The sequence below is a fragment of the Mauremys reevesii genome, linkage group 4 (genome assembly GCF_016161935.1).
Source record: "Mauremys reevesii isolate NIE-2019 linkage group 4, ASM1616193v1, whole genome shotgun sequence".
Lineage (NCBI taxonomy): Eukaryota > Metazoa > Chordata > Testudines > Geoemydidae > Mauremys > Mauremys reevesii.
This window is the reverse complement of record NC_052626.1, coordinates 125,800,943-125,821,217: the sequence shown is the minus strand read 5'-3', so window position 1 is coordinate 125,821,217 and position 20,275 is coordinate 125,800,943. Positions and strand designations below refer to the sequence as shown.

General features: G+C 46.2%; 1 long non-coding RNA gene across 3 annotated transcripts in view; it reads right to left on the bottom strand.

The window, feature by feature from the left end:
- Nucleotides 1–20,275, bottom strand: part of LOC120403051 — a 41,781-nt gene that overhangs the window by 10,302 nt on the left and 11,204 nt on the right. Inside the window, exons 2-6 of one of the 3 annotated variants that reach the window (XR_005597442.1) lie at nucleotides 10,259–10,310; nucleotides 9,085–9,325; nucleotides 2,558–4,394; nucleotides 1,263–1,679; nucleotides 493–633 (exon numbers count right to left, since the gene is read on the bottom strand). This is a non-coding gene — a long non-coding RNA (uncharacterized LOC120403051). Of the gene's footprint in view, nucleotides 1–492; nucleotides 634–1,262; nucleotides 1,680–2,557; nucleotides 4,395–9,084; nucleotides 9,326–10,258; nucleotides 10,311–14,231; nucleotides 14,340–20,275 lie in introns of those variants that run through there. The other 2 variants (XR_005597443.1, XR_005597441.1) reach the window with 2 other exon arrangements.

The window sequence follows — 20,275 nt, the reverse complement described above, 5'->3', positions numbered from 1 at the left end:
AAGGTGCTTAGACACCTAACTCCTATTGCTTTCAATGGGAGTTAGGTACCTGCACATCTTGAAGGATCTGGACGATAGTCCCTTCAGTCTAACCTCCAGTCTTTCTATTGGCTTTGGACCTTGCAATGGAGCATGTAATGTCACCCCAGCAGAGACATTCTTCCTCGTAAGAACATGCTTAAGCTCAGCAGTTCCCTTCTTCGAGACCCAGCAGCTGTGCTCAGACCTGTACAAGGCATGTCTCCCGCCTCCCATTATTCACTTTCTGGTCCCCTTTCTATTCCCAACCTCAGCAACTTGGAAAAAACCCTCTGTACCCATCTCAGAAATCTGCAAAAACGACACTAACCCCCCCTCCTTCCTTCTGTTCCATTTGGATTTCTTTGTAGACATCTCACAGGGTGCATCATAAAGAACATTCCTCACTCCCTACCAGCTCTGCATCCCTGTTCCAAAGTCACCTCCAACGGGAGACCTCCAAGGAGCACTTACCTAGGTGCTGGAGAAAGTAGTCTTTATCCTCCAGTATGTGGCAATCTCCCCCCGAACCACCACTGCAGGGTGGTGCTAGGGGCACCATGCTGCAGGAGGTCGTGTGAGGAGATGTAGAACAGAGGCTTGACTCCCGACCACCTGTGGATAGGAAAGGTCTCAGGGTCCTGTCCACCAGAGGCGATACCAGCAATTCCATTGTCCCAGCCAAATTCTTACATCCCACTGTAGTCTTCATTTCTCCTCCCGTTTCACAGCAGCACAGACTTGCCGCTGCGTCGCACCCCCAGCTGCCTTTCAGCGATAGGTGGACAGTCCCTGTTCAGATACAGGGTTTGAGAAGTGCCAAGCACCTGCAGCACCCAGCGGTGTCCCACTGATGACCATGGCCTAATCCCTCCTGCCACACACACACACACACACACACACACACCCTCTTGCCGCCCCTTTAACCAGTGCAAGGCCTGCAATTATGCATGGTCCTGCCATCAAGGACTCCTTAGTCCCATGCCCTCCTGTGCATCCACTCAGGTGCCAGACACAACCAGGCCCTCAATGATCTTCCCTGTTGCAAAGACCGAAGCTAAACCAGGGGGAGTGGCTTACGCAACAGGTTTCAATTCCTTCCCACCCCCTCCCCACTCCACAATGGGGCCACAAGCTCAAGCCCCAGCAGGGCATTTTCCCTTTTGAATGGGGTCTTACAAACCAGGGGCATTTGAGACCACAAGGTTCTTTTCACAAGGACTCGGACTGGGCTGAAAGCTCACCCATTCATACAATGGATGACTGTTCGCTGCATCAGTTGTCCACCTGGCTGCTGCCCTCGCCCCCAGAGGCGGCCGCATTGCAGGGGCTCTCTGTGGATATTGACACGCATCAAGCGTTGGACAGGGACGTGGCTGGAGAAATTGGTGGCCCACGTCAGGACCGAGCGAAGAGGCTCCTCAGGCAGGCACAAAGCAAGGATGCTTGGAAACGAGGTGCAAGAAAGACTCTGGAGCAGGGCAATGGCAGCTCCTGCTCAGGTGAATCCAATCCCATAGTTCCCTGGTTGTGGAGCTTGACCTCGGCGGATTGACGCTGACTTTGATTAAGGGCTCAGCCTGTCCATAAAGGGATTTAACTGCGCCAGGCTCCCCCGAGGAGGGAAGGATCCGCTGTCTAGAGCAGGGCTGCTGAGTGCACTTAAGAAGCAAATGGACAGCACTTTAGATCAGTGGGAGCCCTGTATCAGTGAGCGCTTTATGGCTCATGCCAGACCATCATTACCAGGGAATTTATTGCCTCCTCGACAGCACCAGTTGGGGAGGGTGGCAAAGGGTCTGTTTAAATCACCCTGATGGGGGCAGCGGGCAGTTGGGACTAAAGAGGAACCATGTTGACAGGATGATTTCAAGGTCCCTGTCAACCTTTCCTTTAAGCTTCTCCCATTACAGCTTCATTAGCTGCGATTTACAGCCTTTCCCAGCCAGCGCGCAAAGCCGGAGCAGGCAGCAGTAGGCTCAGGAACAGCTGCTGGAAAGGCATCGGGGAGGTCTGGAACAGGGATACAGGAGTAGAGCAAAGATCACGGTTCTCATTCCCCGGGAGGTAGCATGATGCAGTGGCCAGGAGACTTGGGACACCAGGGTTCTGCTCCCAACTCAGCCACTGTCCTGCCAGGTGCATCTTTAGGCAAGCTGCATCCCTGCTCTGTGCCTCAATTTCCCCAGCCTCTTTAACCTTGCTACCATCTGTCAACAGCCACTCCACGCCCCAAAGTGGTTTGTCCCATCTCACACCCCAGCCAGGTTGCTTATCGTCCCCACCCCTTCCAGGGCCATAAAGAGCCCAATAAATCTAATGCCCTTAACCCAGGCCTTCAGCTCCACCCAGGGATCAATAATCCTTTTCTCCCCTTGTGGCAGGGTTGGTGGGAGGGGAGCTTTGCAGCCCATCTTTTGGGATCAGCAGGGAAACCCAGGCCCTCCCTCTCCTCTGGGTTCCAGCCCAGGGATCCTGGATTAAGCAACTAGGGGCTGCTCCCCCAGACTTGCTGCTGCTTCCCTAGGCCACTTCCTACCTTCATCTGCCTCCCAGTTCCTTTCACAGAACAGATCCGGGGCTGGAGGCGCCTGCTTCCTTTGCCACTTTGTGGCTCATGCAGCATTGCCTCAGTTTCCCTAGTCAGCTCCAAATGTTCCCTTCTCTCCTGTAACCCTCCCCCGCAAGACCAGTCCTAATGTTCACACTCCCTACTGCAGCTTTCCTCAACTCCCTGCAGTCCTTCCTTTATAGGAACTACCCAGGCTGGTTCTCCCCAGCTGGGTCTAATCCTTAACGACCTGTCTGCCAGCAGGTGCCACAGAACAGGCTAACTGAGCTCCCTTTAACCCTTCACTGCCATTGCAGGCAGGGTAACATGGGCAATGAGAGAGGAGGAGTCTTTCCTGGGAGAAGGGCAGTTGGGAGAGAATAAGCGATGCTGGGAAAGGGGAAGGGGAAGGTGGAAGAACAGTGGAGAAAGAATAGGGCTAAAATGCACTGTGAGACAGCGATTTAGTGGAAGTTAGGAGCCTAAATACCTTTCAGGATCTGGGCCAAAGAGATGGCTAGAAAATGCCATTTTGTCAAAATCAAAATTTTCTGCAGGAACGTGTCAATTTCAACAACATTTTACTTTCAAAACAATAGAAAGGAAGCATTTTGACAAGGTCAAAAAGTTCCGCCCATGTGGCTTAGGACACAGGACTCTGTTCCCAGCCTGGCCACTGACCTGTTCCGTCCCCATGGCTCTTCCATTTTGACAGTTTGGGAATGGAATGTTTCGATTTGGGGTTTTGAAATGAGTTTTTGTTGCAAAAAAATTATTTTGTTATTTTAAAAAAGGCTTAAATTTTAAAAATTGTAACCCAACCTTTGGCTTTTATTGAAATGAAACCCTTCGATTGGCCCAAAACAACATTTCACTTCATGGGGAAGTTTGAAATTTGACTTTTTTCCCCCCCCTGATTTGGAAAGAAAATACATGAGGAAATCATGGAATTTCCTGCAGAATGGAAATTCTGGTTCCCGTGCAGCTCCCAACCTGGATGTCTGCAGGTCTGTCCTTCCAGCAGCTCAAACTTCATAAAACAAATAAATGCACAGAGATGAGATAGGAAGGAGGAAAGAGAGGGAGCAAAAAGTGGTTGGGGAGAGGGAGCAGTGAAGGCTGAAATAAGAAAAAGAAATGAGAGAAAAAGTCTAGAGGAGGAGACGTGAAAGAAAAGAAAGGAGAGGGGAAGTGAATGAAAAAAAGCAGAGAAAGGGAAAAGATGGGGGGTGAGGGGAGGATGCAAGCTGCTGGAGCCATCTGTCATGGGCTATTGGATTCTTTGTGTGTGTGTCAGTTCTGTTGCCTGGGTTTTGCTGTGAGAGCTCCCACCTGCTGCCAGCTGGTTCTGGGAGCCAGCCTGCAGTCACGCTCCCTACCATGCATGCGCACACAGACTGCGGGTGGGGGCAGGGGAGCACAGAATGAAATTGACCGTGATGGAGGTTGAGCCAAGCAGCCCTCCTGCCCGGTGACACTCCGCGGAAGGTGAGGGGGCTGGTTTCTCCTTGGTGCATGGAATCAGCTGCTTCCCAACACTGGCTCTTCCTCCCACACAGGATGGGAGTGAGGCCAGCCGCCGAGCGATGGAGCTCCTCCCTCCTGTGCCATGTGTGAGCGGACTCAGTGAGTGTCCCATTATGCCTCTGGTTCGCTGGCAAGGCAAGGAGGTAAGGTTGAGGGACTAGTGTTTGGATCGGGGGCCTGCAAAGAGCTTAATCCATGTGCTATGAGGAGATGGCACAAAATAGTCCGTGTCCTCTTCTAGGACTCCTAGGATTCACGCCAGGTATCACAGAGGACTCCATCACATTTCTTATGGAACCTGCAGAATGAAGGTAGCAGTTAGCCCTGTGTGAAATATAGGATGCAAAAGGCAAAGAGAGATTCAGAAGCATTGAGAGGGCTATAGCACTTTGAGCCCTCCCAGTGGAAGGGGCTAGGGAAGGGCAAAGAACCAGGATTACCCCTCGTCCTGCGCCATTCCTTGTTCCTCCTCATTAGTATTTATATTCCAGAAGTTTGCCCATTGTCCCGTTGCACTAAGTGGTGCACAGCACAGCAGAGCCAGCCCGCCTGCCCAGCTCTTCAAGAGGAGTCAGACGTGGAGAGAGTCAGGGTGCGTACAGTGTTGTGTAAGACAAAGACATTAAGAAAGGAGGGATTATCTTACTTATCCCACTCAGCACTGAATCTGTAAACTTCAGATCTTTACATCTTGGCCCATATCACATTGGTGGCTGCAGTCTCATCCTGATCATCCCAATACCAACCGTCCTTCTCCTCTCCTTACTTCTCCTGTTACTTCACAACAAATGAAAAAAAAATATTGTTATTAATCCTAATAAAATGCCCTGCATGACCTTTTACTTATTTCTATCCTACTACTGTTACTCCAGTTTACAAGGTCATACCGGATCTTCCAGATCTTATCCCTCTCTATCCCTTCTCCATATTGGCAATACCCTCCCAGTGTCATCCACAAACTTTATTCACCACTTTTTTTTTTTGATCAGTAATAAAAAGATTAAATAAGATTGGTCCCAAAACCAATCCCTGAGAAACTCCACTAGTAACCTCCTTCCAGCCTGACAGTTCACCTTTCAGTAGGACCTGTTGTAGTCTCCCCTTTAACCAGTTCCTTATCCACCTTGCAATTTTCATATTGATCCCCATCTTTTCCAATTTAACTAATAATTCCCCATGTGGAACCATATCAAATGCCTTACTGAAACCGAGGTAAATTAGATCCACTGTGTTTCCTTTGTCTAAAAAAATCTGTTACCTTCTCAAAGAAGGAGATCAGGTTGGTTTGGCACGATCTACCTTTTGTAAAACCATGTTGTATTTTGTCCCAATTATCACTGACCTCAATGTCCTTAACTACTTTCTCCTTCAAATTTTTTTCAAAGTCCTTGCATACTACAGATGTCAAACTAACAGGCCTGTAAAAGCAGCAAAGAGTCCTGTGGCACCTTATAGACTAACAGACATATTGGAGCATGAGCTTTCGTGGGTGAATACCCACTTTGTTAGATGCCTGTAGTTACCCGGATCACTTTTTTTTCCTTTCTTAAAAATAGGAACTATGTTAGCAATTCTCCAGTCATACGGTACAACCCCTGAGTTTACAGATTCATTAAAATTCTTGCTAATGGGCTTGCAATTTCATGTGCCAGTTCCTTTAATATTCTTGGATGAAGATTATCTGGGCCCCCGATTTAGTTCCATTAAACTGTTTGAGTTTGGCTTCTACCTCAGATGTGGTAATATCTACCTCTATATCCTCATTCGTTATCCTACCATTATCCATAAGCTCCTCATTAAAGACTAAGGCAAAGTATTTGTTTAAATCATAGATTATTAGGGTTGGAAGGGACTGCAAGAGATCATCTAGTCCAACCCCCTGCTCAAAGCAGGACCAATCCCCAAATCCCTAAATGGCCCCCTCAAGGATTGAACTCACAATGCTGGGTTTAGTAGGCCAATGCTCAAACCACTGAGCTATCCCTCCCCCAATATTAGGCCATGCCTAGATTGTCCTTAAACTCCACTCCATCCTCAGAGTTTAGCAGTCCCACTTCCTCTTTCTTTGTTTTCTTCTTATTTATATGGCTATAGAACCTTTTACTATTGGTTTTTAATTCCCTTCGCAAGGTCCAACTTTACAAGGCTTTTGGCCTCTCTCACTTTATCCCTACATGTTCTGACCTCAATAAGGTAGCTTTCCTTGCTGATCCCTCCCATCTTCCACTCCTTGTAGGCTTTCTGCTTTTTCTTAATCACCTCTCTGAGATGCTTGCTCATCCAGCTTGGTCTACAACTCCTACCTATGAATTTTTTCCCCTTTCTTGGGATGCAGGCTTCTGATTGTTTCTGCAACTTTGACTTGAAGTAATTCCCGGCCTCCTCCACCTTTAGATCCACAAGTTCTTCAGTCCAATCCACTTCCCTAATTTCCTTATTTTTTTTTAAAGTTAGCCCTTTTGAAATCAGAAACCCTAGTCACGGATCTATTTTTGTTTATCCTTCCATTTAGTTTGAACTGAATTAGCTCATGATCACTCAAATCAAGGTTGTCCCCTACAACCATTTCTTCTATGAGGTCTTCACTACCTCACCAAAACCAAATTTAAAATGGCATCCCCTCTTGTTGGTTCAGCAACTGCTTGGTGAAGGAATCCATCAGCTATTGCATCTAGAACAATCTGAGCCCTATTATTATTACTAGCACTTGTCCTCCAGTCTATATATGGGAAGTTAAAGTCTCCCATGATCACACAATTCCCATTAGTGTTTACTTCTTTAAAAACATTACAGAGGTCTCTATCCATATCCAAATCAGATCCTGGTGGTCTGTAGCACACCCCAAGGGAGCCTCTAGTAGCTTTCTTCCCCAATTTGATTTTTGCCCAGACAGACTCTGTCTTATCCATTCCATCCCTTCTTATTTCTCTACAGTCTACCTCATCATTGATACACAATGCTACTCCACCACCTTTGCCTTTATTTCTGTCTTTCCTAAACAGCACATAACCTTCAATACCTGTACTCCAGTCATGACTACTATTCCACCATGTTTCTGTTATCCCTATAATATCTGGTTTCACTTCCTGCACCAGTATGTATTTATTATTTCTATTACCATATTGCCTACGAGTCCCAGTCATGGATCAGGCTCCGGTTGTGCTAGGTGCTGTACAAACACAGAACAAAAAGAACCACCTCTGCCCCAAAGATGTTACAATCTAAGTATAAGGCAAGAGACACTAGAGTAACAAATACACATGGCCTGGATCATCAGTCTTCAGTAAAGATACCATGGCATTTCCCACAAATGTCTCAGTGTTAATTCCACCGTCTTGGCCCAATTACAAGTTTCATTCATTCCATTTTGCCTCCCAAAATTTCCCCCGTCTGAGATGTTCAGATACTGAAATAATGGAGGACCGCATAAATCTTCCTATAGACTGTTTCAGTTGGATATTCAATTCTCCATTTCCTTAGCTGATGTGTATTGTGCCACAAGTACTCCTGTTCTTTTTGCAGATACAGACTAACACGGCTGCTACTCTGAAACCTGTTAATAGCTGCATTTCAGAGGTGGCTGATGCAATTCCATCCTGTCTATAATGTCTGTGAAAGGTGTTGCAAAATATAAGAGCTTTGTTAGTTAGAACAATCTATAGCTCTTAATCTGAACTGGATGATGCACCCAAAATTTACTGATGGAAAGTGCTATGAAAGAGCTAGGTATTAATCAATTATTGTTATAGGACTATCTTTCCACTCATAAAACCCAAGGCATCCTGTGCATCAGCTTTTCATCACAATATTAAAATTCTGAACAGGGATTCATCCATGATGGAAAAACCCAAGTGCATCATTCTCCCTGTTATCTGAGGGATTTGCTGCATCCCCTTTATTCTCTGATCACTTTGGTTATATTTGCCTTGCTTGTATCTGCTGATGTTTTTTTAGGAGTCAGAGTGAAAGCAAAGTAGGTCAGTGAGAACCATATGACTGTCAGAGAGCTTTCTGTGGGAACAGAGAGGCAGCGCAGAGAACAAGAGGAGTAGGGGGGAGTCACAGCCTGTGAATGTGCTAGATGAGCAGTAAAAGCAGCAAAGAATCCTGTGGCACCTTATAGACTAACAGACGTTTTGCAGCATGAGCTTTCGTGGGTGAATACCCACTTCGTCGGATGCAAGTCAGATAAGCGGGAGACCCAAACCAAACAGAGGAGGTGATGGGTGCCCTTTAATAAATTTTCACCCGGTGAGTAGGCATCAGAGCAGGACAAGCAAGAGGGGGTCTGTGTTTTATCACCCCCAACCTTGCAGAGCATCTTGAATCATAGAATCTTAGGGTTGGAAGGGACCTCAGGAGGTATCTAGTCCAACCCCCTGCTCAAAGCAGGACCAATCCCCAACTAAATTTAAATTGAACATGAAACAGGGCAGGGCCCCAGGTAGAAAGTTCAGATCCAGAGCCAAATAGCCTCAGAAAAGGGAAGTGTTCGGATAGGTGGAGGGATTGATTCAGGCCTATCATACACACAGAATATAATGCCTACATACTGCACTGATGGGCACATTAAATACGAGAGAGAGAGAGAGAGAGAGAGAGAAAGAAAATTCCTTTAAACCCTCTGATATGTTCTCAGGGTATTAAACGATGACAGTTGTGTATAGCTCCTAAATCCTCAGGAATACAGGAGCTAGTCTCTCTCTCTCGGGCATAGTGTTTACAAGTCAGATTATTGCCACCTGCTAATTAAGTGTTCTGCTGTTGGGCATTAAATTTCATTCCTTGGGAAATTTCAGTGTTTAGAGGAGATTTTAGAAGGACAGAGCACTGTTCCCTTCACCTTGCAGGCTCAGAAGTTAGGAAATTGCCTGGCTGGATATGACGAGTTTGTCAGTTTCCCCAAGCTGTGTTCTTTGGTCATGTCGGCGCTGAGGGGTGAAACGTTCGCTGTAAAACTCACCTGGTTTGAGGATTTCATTACATACCTGGAGCTCCAAATGGGTTTGTGAAGGTTCTGGGGCTGCAGCAACTCTTCCTTCTCTTCCCTGCTGGGGGAACCCCTGTTACAGCATAGAGTGGCCTCTGGCACGCCCCGGGTGAGAAGCCGCTGGGTACATAGGGGTGCAGGGAGGCCTTGGACCAGCACAGAGATGGAGCTTCTGGGCAGATGGGAGCTGGATTTGTAGTCAGGAAACTTCATGATTTTGACTTTTTTTTTTTTCAGTTCTGAAGTGGAATGAAAACAAAAAAAATTCAGAATTTCCTGAGAAAGGATATTCTGGTGGTGGTGTTGGGGGTTGTTTCAAGTCAATTGAACATATTTCATTCTGCTTCTGACTTAAAAAAATGTTATATTCTATTATAAAATACGAGCTTTAAAAAACAGAAAAGGAAAATCATTTTGAAATGACCAATCAGAATGTTCAGTGACAAGAAGAACGCTTTGACCTTCTCACATTTGGTTTTTTTTATTTTTCTTTTGAAACTAAACTTGAGCAAAATCGACACCTTTCCGCTAAATGTTTTGCTTTTGAGAAATTGGCATTTTCTAATGGGAAAAAAAGGTTCTGTCAGAAAATATCCAACCAGCTCCACTTCTGAGCATGGGGCTATAGCTCAGGCTAATACAATCTGTCTCACTCCAGTGGCTGGGCCACATAAAGACATTTATGAGAAGACTACCACTTTAAACAAACCCAGCTGTTCCTGGAGCCCAGGAAGTAGAGGCATGTACTTTTAGACCCACAGGAGATTGGTTCAGTTCCCACCAGGCCTGATTAGGGATGCCCTTACAGAGCTGCTTACTAGTTAACAAGGGATGGATCACTTGCTGATTACCTGTTCCGTTCATTCCCTCTGAAGCACCTGGCATTGGCCACAGTTGGAAGACAGGATACTGGGCTAGATGGACCTTTGGTCTGACCCAGTATGGCTGGTCTTATGACAAGTGGACCACTCACCATCTTCCCTTCAATGTAACAATCCAGAGAAAACTCCCCATAGGGGTCCCCAGAACCCCCTCTCCTGTAGGTTTGGTGAAGGTAACCTAGGCCCATCAAAAGAACCTGACGTATGTTTGGTGTCTGAGATGTTTTCCCCATCATCTTTCCCCAGTGAGAACTCTACAGTCCAATGTTTCCTCTGCCAATGCAGCCTCACCTGCTCTAGGATTCCTGAGAGTCTCCTTCCAAACAGTTACCCGGAGGGAATGCTGTGACAAATTGGGAAGATACATCACACTGATCATTTACTGAGCAGCTTAATGAAATCATCTTAGCGCATAAACGTGAAAAAACAGCAGTGGGATAAAATTAGGCCCCGAATCCTGTGACAAGTTCTGCTGCCAAAGTGCAGACAGGGTTGGGCTGAGGTCTCTGCTGGAGTCACACTCCCACCTTGGATTCGGTTTAACCATCTCCTTCCAGAGGGCAGTTTCCCTGAGTGCAAAGTCACTTACAGCCCCTCTCCAACAGGACCCCAACTCAATGTGCCCCCTTCTCTTCAGAGCCCAGCAACCTCCTCTGAAGCTTCCTAGCCCGTTCCACACCTCTCCAGCAGGATCACATCCCCAGCGACACCCTTTTCCCTGAGACACCAGCCACGTACTCTCCACATGAATACCAGGACATTAAGCAGTCTTCTGAGAGGGGAGCAGGGGTTTTCTGGTGGCTTGTAGCACCCTCCATCCTCACTCCTACCCTCCCACTCAGCTCCAGATTGGGCGGGGGGTCACCCTTGTTCCAGGAAACCAACAGGCTCAGTGTGAATCTCCTGCATCTTCCTCATCTCACACTCATGTGGGGTTAAACTCTTGGAGAACTCTCCCACCTCCTAGTTTTCCCAGTCCATCCCAGAGCTAGCCTGGGCCTCCTCAAGGTGCAGGAGATACGATGCCATCTCTGCCATGTGGTGCAGGCCCAGAGGAAGGAGGTCTCTGCTCTTGATCAGGGGCTTTCCCTGCAATGGATGCACGGACGTGTTTCTCCAGGACAGTCAATGCCGCAGCATATGGGGCCTTTTGCAATTGCAGGGCTCCTAGGCACCAACTTGCTCAGGGGCCTTGGCAGCTGGGTTGGCTCATCCTCAGGCCTGATGTGAAGACCGAGTGAAACTCAAGTATTTGGCTCTGCTATCTGTAAATCATTTTGAGATCCTAAGACGGAAACTGCCATATGTGGCAGATGATTAGATATAGGCAGAGAGCTGAAGAATTATTACAAGCATTACGACATAAAAATACCACATTGAAAACAAATCCAGGTGGTTGTGTCACTGCTCATTAAACAGAAGTTAGGGCTTGTTCTGAAAGAGAAATCTCCCACCTAGCCTTCTGTTCACAGGATAAAGGGCTGAGGGTGGAAAGCAATTGAGGTAACGGAGCTCCTGTTGTGCTGGGGTATGGGGCCTAACTGACTTTGCAATAGGTTCACATGGTTGTAACTATTGACTTCAGTGGAGTTGCTCCTGATTTACACCTGGGTGAGTGGGGAGAGAGGGTCAGGCCCAATGGTGTTACTCCTGATTTATACCATTTCAAAAATGCCTTTTTTTTTTTTAAATTAAAAATATTTTTAAATGGTCAACATCAAAAAATGAAACATTTTGTTGGACCCAAAATGAATTTTTCTTCAACTTTTCAATTCACTGAAAATTTTGAAAATGTTTCTATTTTCGGTCTGACACCAAAAAAAAAATACTTTTTGAAATGGCAAATGAACCAAAAAAATCCATTATTTGCCCAGCTCTGTTCCTGATTTACACTGGAGTGAAAGGGTAATCAGGCCTCATGTAATTACTCCTAATTTACACCAGGGTGCGTGAACTGTGCTCATAGCCTGGCAGGTGTTTTGGGGAGATGGTACTGTCTTGCTTTCTTGTTCTTTCCATGGCTATTGCAGTCTCTTAATAGGGATTGAGTGCCTCAATTTTCTTGGCTTAGGTAGCTAAGGTTTACGGCATAGAATAACTTTCCATATAGCATTTTACCGTGTAAATGTCTCGCTCAATTACCCAAGTAATGTAAGCAAAGGTAATTGCCAAATTGAGGCATATAATCACACAGTGATTGCGATAATTAGGCTGGGAAATTGACAAATGAAACATGTTCTGAAACTTTGGGAGATAACTGCGCCCAGGGAGAAGAGTGTGTTTCAAAAGGTGCCTGTGCCTGAGAGATCCTCAGATGGAAACTGCCATATGTGGCAGATGATTAGATATAGGCAGAGAGCTGAAGAATTATTACAAGCATTACGACATAAAAATACCACATTGAAAACAAATCCAGGTGGTTGTGTCACTGCTCATTAAACAGAAGTTAGGGCTTGTTCTGAAAGAGAAATCTCCCACCTAGCCTTCTGTTCACAGGATAAAGGGCTGAGGGTGGAAAGCAGTTGAGGTATCGGAGCTCCTGTTGTGCTGGGGTATGGGGTATATTGTCACTGAAACCAGCCAAAGTGACTAGTTCCATCCAGACCCTTCTACGTCAGAAAGCCAAACTTTGTTTAGATAAGATTGGGAGCTCTTTGACAGGGACCGACTTTCTGTTCTGGGTTTGTACAGCTCCTAGCGCAATGGGCCAGGACTGTAGAATTGCCAACCCCAACCATTCAACAAATGATGAATCAGCCCCACCTTCATCATGAAATTGGCTTTAAAATCATGAGATTTAATAAACAGTAGATGTGTAGCTCTTTTTATCTGCCTGGTGGGGTTGGAGCATTAAGGGGTCATGTTTTCATGGTTTTCTCTGCAACCAGTCTGAATGCTAGAAATTTACTTTTTTTTTTTAAATGAAAGCTGTGATTGTCATGTGATCACATGATTCCAGGAGTTGCAGCTTTCATTTTCAAACAAACACTGTGATACTCATGACAACTGGCTGCACTGTGACTAAGGTACCTAGGCGCTAACAGAACAATACCTAGCTCTTATATAGCACTTTTTATCAGTAGATCCCAAAGCGCTTTACAAAGGATGTCAGTTATTTCGGTTTTACAGATGGGGAAACTGAGGCACAGAAGAAGTGACTGGCCCGGGTCACCCAGCAGCCCAGTGGCTGAACCAGGAATAAAACCCAATCTCCTGTGTCCCAGGACAGTGATCTATCCACTGGGCAACACTCCCTGTCAATCAAAATAATAATCAAAATGGTGTGGTTTTAAACCAGTTTAGTTACACTGAGTGGACACTCTTATTTCAGTTTGAGCCAGGCTTATTTCAGTCTACTATAATCAATTAGGAATTAAAGCAAAATAAGCCCCAGCAAAGCCAAAATATAAATGCTCTTACAGAGGTCTGAAAGTCAGTTTCACTGATGCTGATATAGAGAGGACCTAAAAATCTGGGGGAGAAGGGGACAGATCCCCTCTCTCCTGACCCAATATGGCCATTCAGGGTCAAGTGACCCAGGAGAAGACATTTGCAAAACTGGATGGGAGGGATTTTTTCCCCATCAAATTTAAAAGTAATTTCAAAACAAAAAGTCAAAACATTTTGTTATGAAAAATGTTTAAATGAAACATTGACTTTTTGGAGATTGTTCTCAACCACAACAATTTGCCCAACCTGACAACCATTTGCAGAATGATTTAGTTGACCTGAATCTGCATTTTTCACCCCCCAAAAGGTTCTGGGCAAAAAATGTTCACACTTAGTTCTGCCCAAGCCTCCCCCTCCCTTCAGTCCCATGGGGAATGGGGCAGTTGGAATGCCCCAACACAGCCCTGTGTCTGCAGCTACCGGAACTCAGTCTAAGAACAAGGAGCAGGCTCTAGCTTGGATCAACGCATGGCAGCTTCTGGCTGGGGTCAGCTGTCAGCTTCAATCCAGAGCAAAAGGGAAGCGGGGCAGAGGGGGGAGAAAGAGACGCAGGGAAATTTGTGGCCTGCTTGTCTTGGCCAGGGATACTTTATGAGCAGCCTCTGGGGGGACGTTAATGACTCAGTGGAAAGATAAATTATAGGGACTGACCGGGCTGCTAACAGTTTGGGATTGTTACAAGTTAATTACGTTAAAGGGGCAGTAAATAATTTCCCTGTACAGATGAGAAAAGGGAGGGAGGGGAGGAAAGGATTGAGAGAGAGTCAGACTGAGACTGATGTTTTCAAGCTATCTAAGAGAATTAGGTACTCACCTTCAATGTAATTTGGGTACCTAATACCCACAGGTTCCTTTGAAAAACCCACCTTAAATAAATAAAAGGACTGATCAAGACCCCTTTTAAGTCAGTAGAAGACCCCATTGATGCCAATGGACTTTGAAACAGGCCCATAAAGAGAAAGCTCAGTGTGCCAAATCTCATGGTTTTATCCCAAATCTCACAATATGGGGTTACTCTTAAAGCCCCAGCTCCTGGAGTCAGGTGATTTGGTGAGAATCTCAGCTTTTATTAATTGGGACTAAAGATACAGAAGTTTCTAGCCCTCCTGGAAAAGCTTGAAAAAGTGTCTACTAACATAGGCCACCAAAGCCAGAAGGTGAATAAACAGAACCCAACACTGACCATTTTTTTCAAACTTCCTGCTTGTTGAAACCAAGCTCATGATTTCTGGGGCCTGAGTCATGGTTTTTGAACACCTGTGTTTGGTGAGACTGTGCTTATCCCCCAACCCCAGGCTCTTTCCCAGGGGAGAATGATCTGGTCAAAGGGAAATCATGAGCCAGGTAGGAGCAATGAGTTTAGGGGCCATGTTTCTTCTCCAGAACCTCCAAACAGTCCTCCATCTCCAGCCTTGCTGCTTTCAGACTGTCAGTCACTGCAGGCTGATGGGGCATGAATGTCCCCTTCTTAACACCAGGCAGCCAGGCTACATCCCAGACCCTAGAGACACACTCAAAACACTAGACACCTCTCTCAAGGTAATAATTGGAGATATACCAATCTCCTAGAACTGGAAGGGATCTTGAAAGGTCATTGAGTCCAGCCCCCTGCCTTCACTAGCAGGACCAATTTTTGCCACAGATCCCTAAGTGGCCCCCTCAAGGATTGAACTCACAACCATGGGTTTAGCAGGCCAATGCTCAAATCACTGAGCTATCCCTCCCCCACACACAGAATATACAGGTAACTTCCCCACTGACTACCATCTCCTGCATGGGTGAGGCTCAGGGCCCAGCTACAGAGCATTCACTTCTTCAGGCATCCGCTTCCATCACATCAGACTTTCACTCTTTGCCCTGGAATTCTGTGCACTCAATTTCATCCTCGTTCTCTGGTGTCTTTCTACCACTAGATGTCACCCGTGGATCTCTGCACAGAAAATCAGTCTGCAAGCAAACACTCAGCCTGGACTTTTCCCATTGAAACATTATCTTCCTTGTTTCAAGTCAGCTGATATTTCCAGGACACAGCCTCCAGAAACCTGACCTTTCTGCCATCGAGCTCGTGCGACCCTCCTCAGCCAGAATCGGAGATGACCCTGAGCCCACCACGAATTGTTATTTATGCTGCAATAGTGGCTTGGGACCCTCATCGTGGAGCAGGACCCCACTGTGCTCGGTGCTGTGTGAGCACAGAGCAAAAAGCTGCTCCCGGCCCTAAAACATTTACAATCTCAGCCATGACTTTGATAGGAGAATCCAAACCATCTCAGCATTTGGGGGTGTTCAGATCCAGGGTGTCGATTCAGCTCAGCAGAGAGAAAAGGGACAGCCACAAACATCAGGCCAAGATTAAGATCCAGAATTCCCCACGGTGTCCTTGAGCTGAGGATAAACAGGGGTCTTCAGCCTCTAAAACTGGCAATCTGGCAAATTCTGTGGCCCTTCCCTCAGCTGGGAGGGTGGCTCTTTTGTTCCTGGGGCCTCCACCCAGCTTCCCAGTCATCAGACAGGCTGGCGCATGCATTGCAAATGCAAACATGGACAAAGAAAGAACTCTTTCGACTGTAGGCTCTTTAGAGCAGGGGTTATGCCTTCCTATGTGAGGTCCAGTCAACAGCCAGAAATTGCACCTATGTAACTAGCTCAAGCACCGTCAGAAATGATTGGCCTTGATACAAGAATTACATTCTCTGGCATCTGTTATGTCAGGCTAGAGATGATAATAATGATCCCTTGTGGCCTTCGTATCTATAAATCTATTCTATTCACTACATCAGTTTCGTTCCAATCTCTTGTGTGGGCACAAATCAGTTTAGAAACCAGTTTAGATAAATCGGTATCTGTTCCGAGTGCAGACTAGTTCTGACTGTACAGTGCTTTGCACAAAAGGGTCCCGATTCTGGCTGAGACCTTGTGCATGGCTGCAAAAGAAAGAACTCTCTCCTATGTGATTATCCTAGACACCCAGATGCAGCCTGTATCTTCACTCAGCCACTCCAGCACCTCTTAGAGCTCTTTGCATTATGTGCTTGCTGAGCTATGAATTTTCTTTGTGAAAACTTAAACCAGTTTCATTTTTTCTTCTTTTTAAAAACATGAAACTAGATGCCACAGAACGTGAAATTAATGGGTCCGGTTCATTCTGTGCTCCACCCGCCTCAAAATGATGGGTGCAAATTAAATTTCAGCCCGGCCCCTTTCGGAATGGAGTGGAAAAGGAGGATTGCTGCTGATGGTGGCAAAAATATTTTTGGTGCTATCCACCCAGTCTGACTGTTGGGTGACAGCAGTGGGCGAGCTGTCCAGTCAGATTCCTCTATCACAAATGTAAACAGTTGGTCTTTATTTCTTTTATTCATTCCATTGGATTTATTCTTGGGGGGGCGGGAGGAACCAACCACCTAGCCCAAGCTCCAGCTGCTTGTTATCGAGTCATTCATAGTTTGGGGGGCCCACTCCTGCAAGCTGCTGAATGGTTCAGAGGGGTAACAAATGACCCAGCTCTGATTGAGAAAGATCCCTAGCTGATGTAAATCGTCACAGCCCCATTGATCTGCCCCCAATTATTATTAATCATTTGTATTGTAGTAGTGCATGGGACCCCCCGGATCATGGACTAGAACCTCATTGTGCTGGTAGCACTGTACACTATTTATTAGGTGTATTACGGTAGTGCCTAGGAGCCCAGTCAGGGGCCAGGACCCCATTGTCCTGGGCGCTGTAAAACACTGCGCAAAAAAAAAAAAAAAAGAGAGGACTAGAAAAAGTCAAGCCCTGCCCCCAGAAGCTTGCAAATCTAAGTAAAAAGGAGGGTGCTCTACCCTTCTGGGAAGAGGTCAATACATTGCAATATTGGGTCTTACTAAAAAGTTTCATTTTTGTTTAGTAACCATATTATTTGACTACAAATGGAAAAGGCAAGAAGACAGATAGATGGCAGATATTCTGGATCAGATTTTCAAGGCAATTTGAGGGACTTGAACATAACTTCCAGAATTTATTTTTTAAGTGTGAAAAATCATACACTGCTTTGAAAATCTTCTAACCCATGAATTCATCCTATTATTTTGTCTTAGTGTTGGGGAAGAGACAGCTTTTGCCAGGTGCTTAGAATCGGTATAAACTGAAATAAATGCTATTTGTATAGGTATAAGCACATACCACCCCCTCACACACACAACTGAAGGATAAATCCTTGACCCAAAAACCTGCTTGTCCTCTTTGAATCCGACATCTCTCAGAATGAGGGGGTGCCCATTTAACTCATCGCTGGCCAGAAATTGCAGGTATCCACCCCTTTCCCAGATCAACCCCAGTCTCTCAATCCTCCACTAAAAGAACCTGGGGAAAGAAAAGTCCTGCAGGCTGCCCACAAAGTTAGCAGATCCCAGCTCTGCTTGAGTGACAGCCAGAAACAAGCACCTTAAAGACAAGATGACTCATCAGAAACAGCCTTTGATCAACCCCTTCTCTTTTAAACCCAGGGGGCTGTTACCTGGCACTAATTGCAACAGGGGCCAGTACTACACAGGGAGGGAGATACCTCTGAGTTAGCCAGGTCCCAAATCTTTGTGGAGTCCAACCCAACATTTCACGCACCACCTGGAAGCCAATGGGAATCAAGTTCAGACCACAGAACACCATGATCTCTCTGCACTAAGTAGCAGCCACATTCTGCTGTAAGGGCGTCACAATGTGCCTCAGTTTCCCCGGTGATATTAACATTTCACTTACAGGGCTGAATCAATGTTTGTGCAGTGTGTTGAAACTGAGGTCCTCAGGAAAAGCTACTAGACAAGATGGTTTTCATTCAACCTGGCAGGGCTGGGGCAGGAGAGTGAACTGCGCTGCATGGAGGTGTACTGTTTCTTTAAATCAGCAGCACGTAGGAGGGTTGAGGTGCAGAATCTCAACAGTAAAGAAGAGCCCTTTGGGGGCAATTCTGCTAGGGTGACCAGCTGTCCCAATTTTACAGGGACAGTCCTTATTTTGGGGACTTTTTCTTATATAGGCTCCTATTACCCCACCCCCCGCCGGTCCTGATTTTTTACACTTGCTTTCCCCTCACCCTAAATTCTGCTTTCTAGTGGAGTTCCTTGTTCAGTGTTAGAAGAAGCGGTGAATGTTTAGCATTGTCACATGGTGTAAAATTCCCAGCTCTTTGCTGGACACTGGCAGGTTCACCTGGGAGAACTGGCAGGGTTGGGCCTCTGTGTCTTCTGTCCCTCCATCAACTCTGCTGCAGCAATGGAGAAAGACCCTCATCAGGGCTCAGCCAGGGGCTGTTGCTGCCACTGCACCATAAACACTTTATGGTTTGAGTCCCCAGCATCTCTCCGCCCATTAGTCCCTGTAAAGTCAGGGGACATCCCAGGAAAGGGCACATTAAAGTACTTTTCAGTTTCAAAGGCTTGGGTGAGTGTTTACAGCAGTTCAAGGACCTTTGAAAGCAGTTTTCCCCCTGCTTTGCCAAAGGTTTGTTTAAATCCTTCTCAGCCACAATATCCATCCAATGGGGGAAGAACAGGAACGTCCTGAAATGTTGCTCTCTCATCCTAGGAACCAAATAGGTTGACAAAGACCTTCCCCAAATCTGAATGATCTCGGTCCTCCTCACCATAATACATAAAAGCAACTTAGAATCATCCATGCATTTAGAGTCAACATCCCTGTCGGGTAGGGAAGGATTATCCCCAATTTGTTGATGGGAAACTGAGGCACGGGGTAGATTTAAGTGACTTGCCGAAGACCATACAGGATGTCTTTGGCTGAGCTGGGAACTGGATGGAGGCCTCCTGGTCCTAGTTCACTACTCTACCCATTAAACCGTTCTTCCTCCCTTACCAAATCCTCCACAGGCTTGAAAAATAATTAACTCCATCTTCTACACCTGGTAAACAGAGAGCCAGATCATCAGCTGCCATCCATCTGCCAAGCTCTGTTGAAGACCCCAGCTGGAGATAGGTCCCTCAGTGTATTTCTTCCTGGTAATAATATTTCAAATTTTTAAAAAGACATTTTACCTTGTATCAAAGCTAAGTTGGAAACATCTCTTTCCACTCCCATGGTCAGTTGCCTGGCTGTGAATTAAGATCATTATTTGCCCCAGGATGTGGTGGTTTGGCAAGCCCTGATGGCACTATCCCAGCAGCACTGACTTGCCCCCATGCTAGATTCTCTGTGGCACATGGGATCTTCCAGTCAAGCACAAACATCCTCACTCAGTGCAATGCACTTGGATACCCACTGTGTTGCTGCTGAGGTTTGCATGGCGACACTCATGCTATCCATTCATTGCCATGGTCCTTTTCAGCTGTGTCCTTCTCCACAGCAGGACAAGAAAAGGACAGTTTGCAGCAGAAAGCAGGGTCATGTGTAGGAAACGCAAAGAGGCAGAGAGAGATTCCTGTCTCCAGCGTCTGGAACCACATACAAATTTACTGGCTGTGTAAAATGGCTGCAGTGAAATGCAAAACAAGGTGAAACTCAACTGGTTTCATATTACCTTGCAAACTCAAAACCTCAGAGCAGGCTGCTTGAAAGGGTCACCCGGGGTCAAAACCCTTCAGAGCAGAGATAGCCCCAAATTGCAGGCCTGGATCCCAACACTCTCCAATTTTATAGGAAGTTCAAATGCATATGCTTTGTGGGAGGGGAGCAGGGCCCCACGGGCCAGATCCTCAACTAGTGTAAATCAATGTAGGGCCACTGAAGTCAGGCGCTAAGGATCCAGCTGCGAATTTGGATCTGACCATGCAGCTCGGGTCCATCCCTAGAATAGATCAGAACCAGAACATCAGATCTGACTCTCTATCCCCTGAAACTGTGGGGAAGTTTGGACCCTGAAAAAAACCA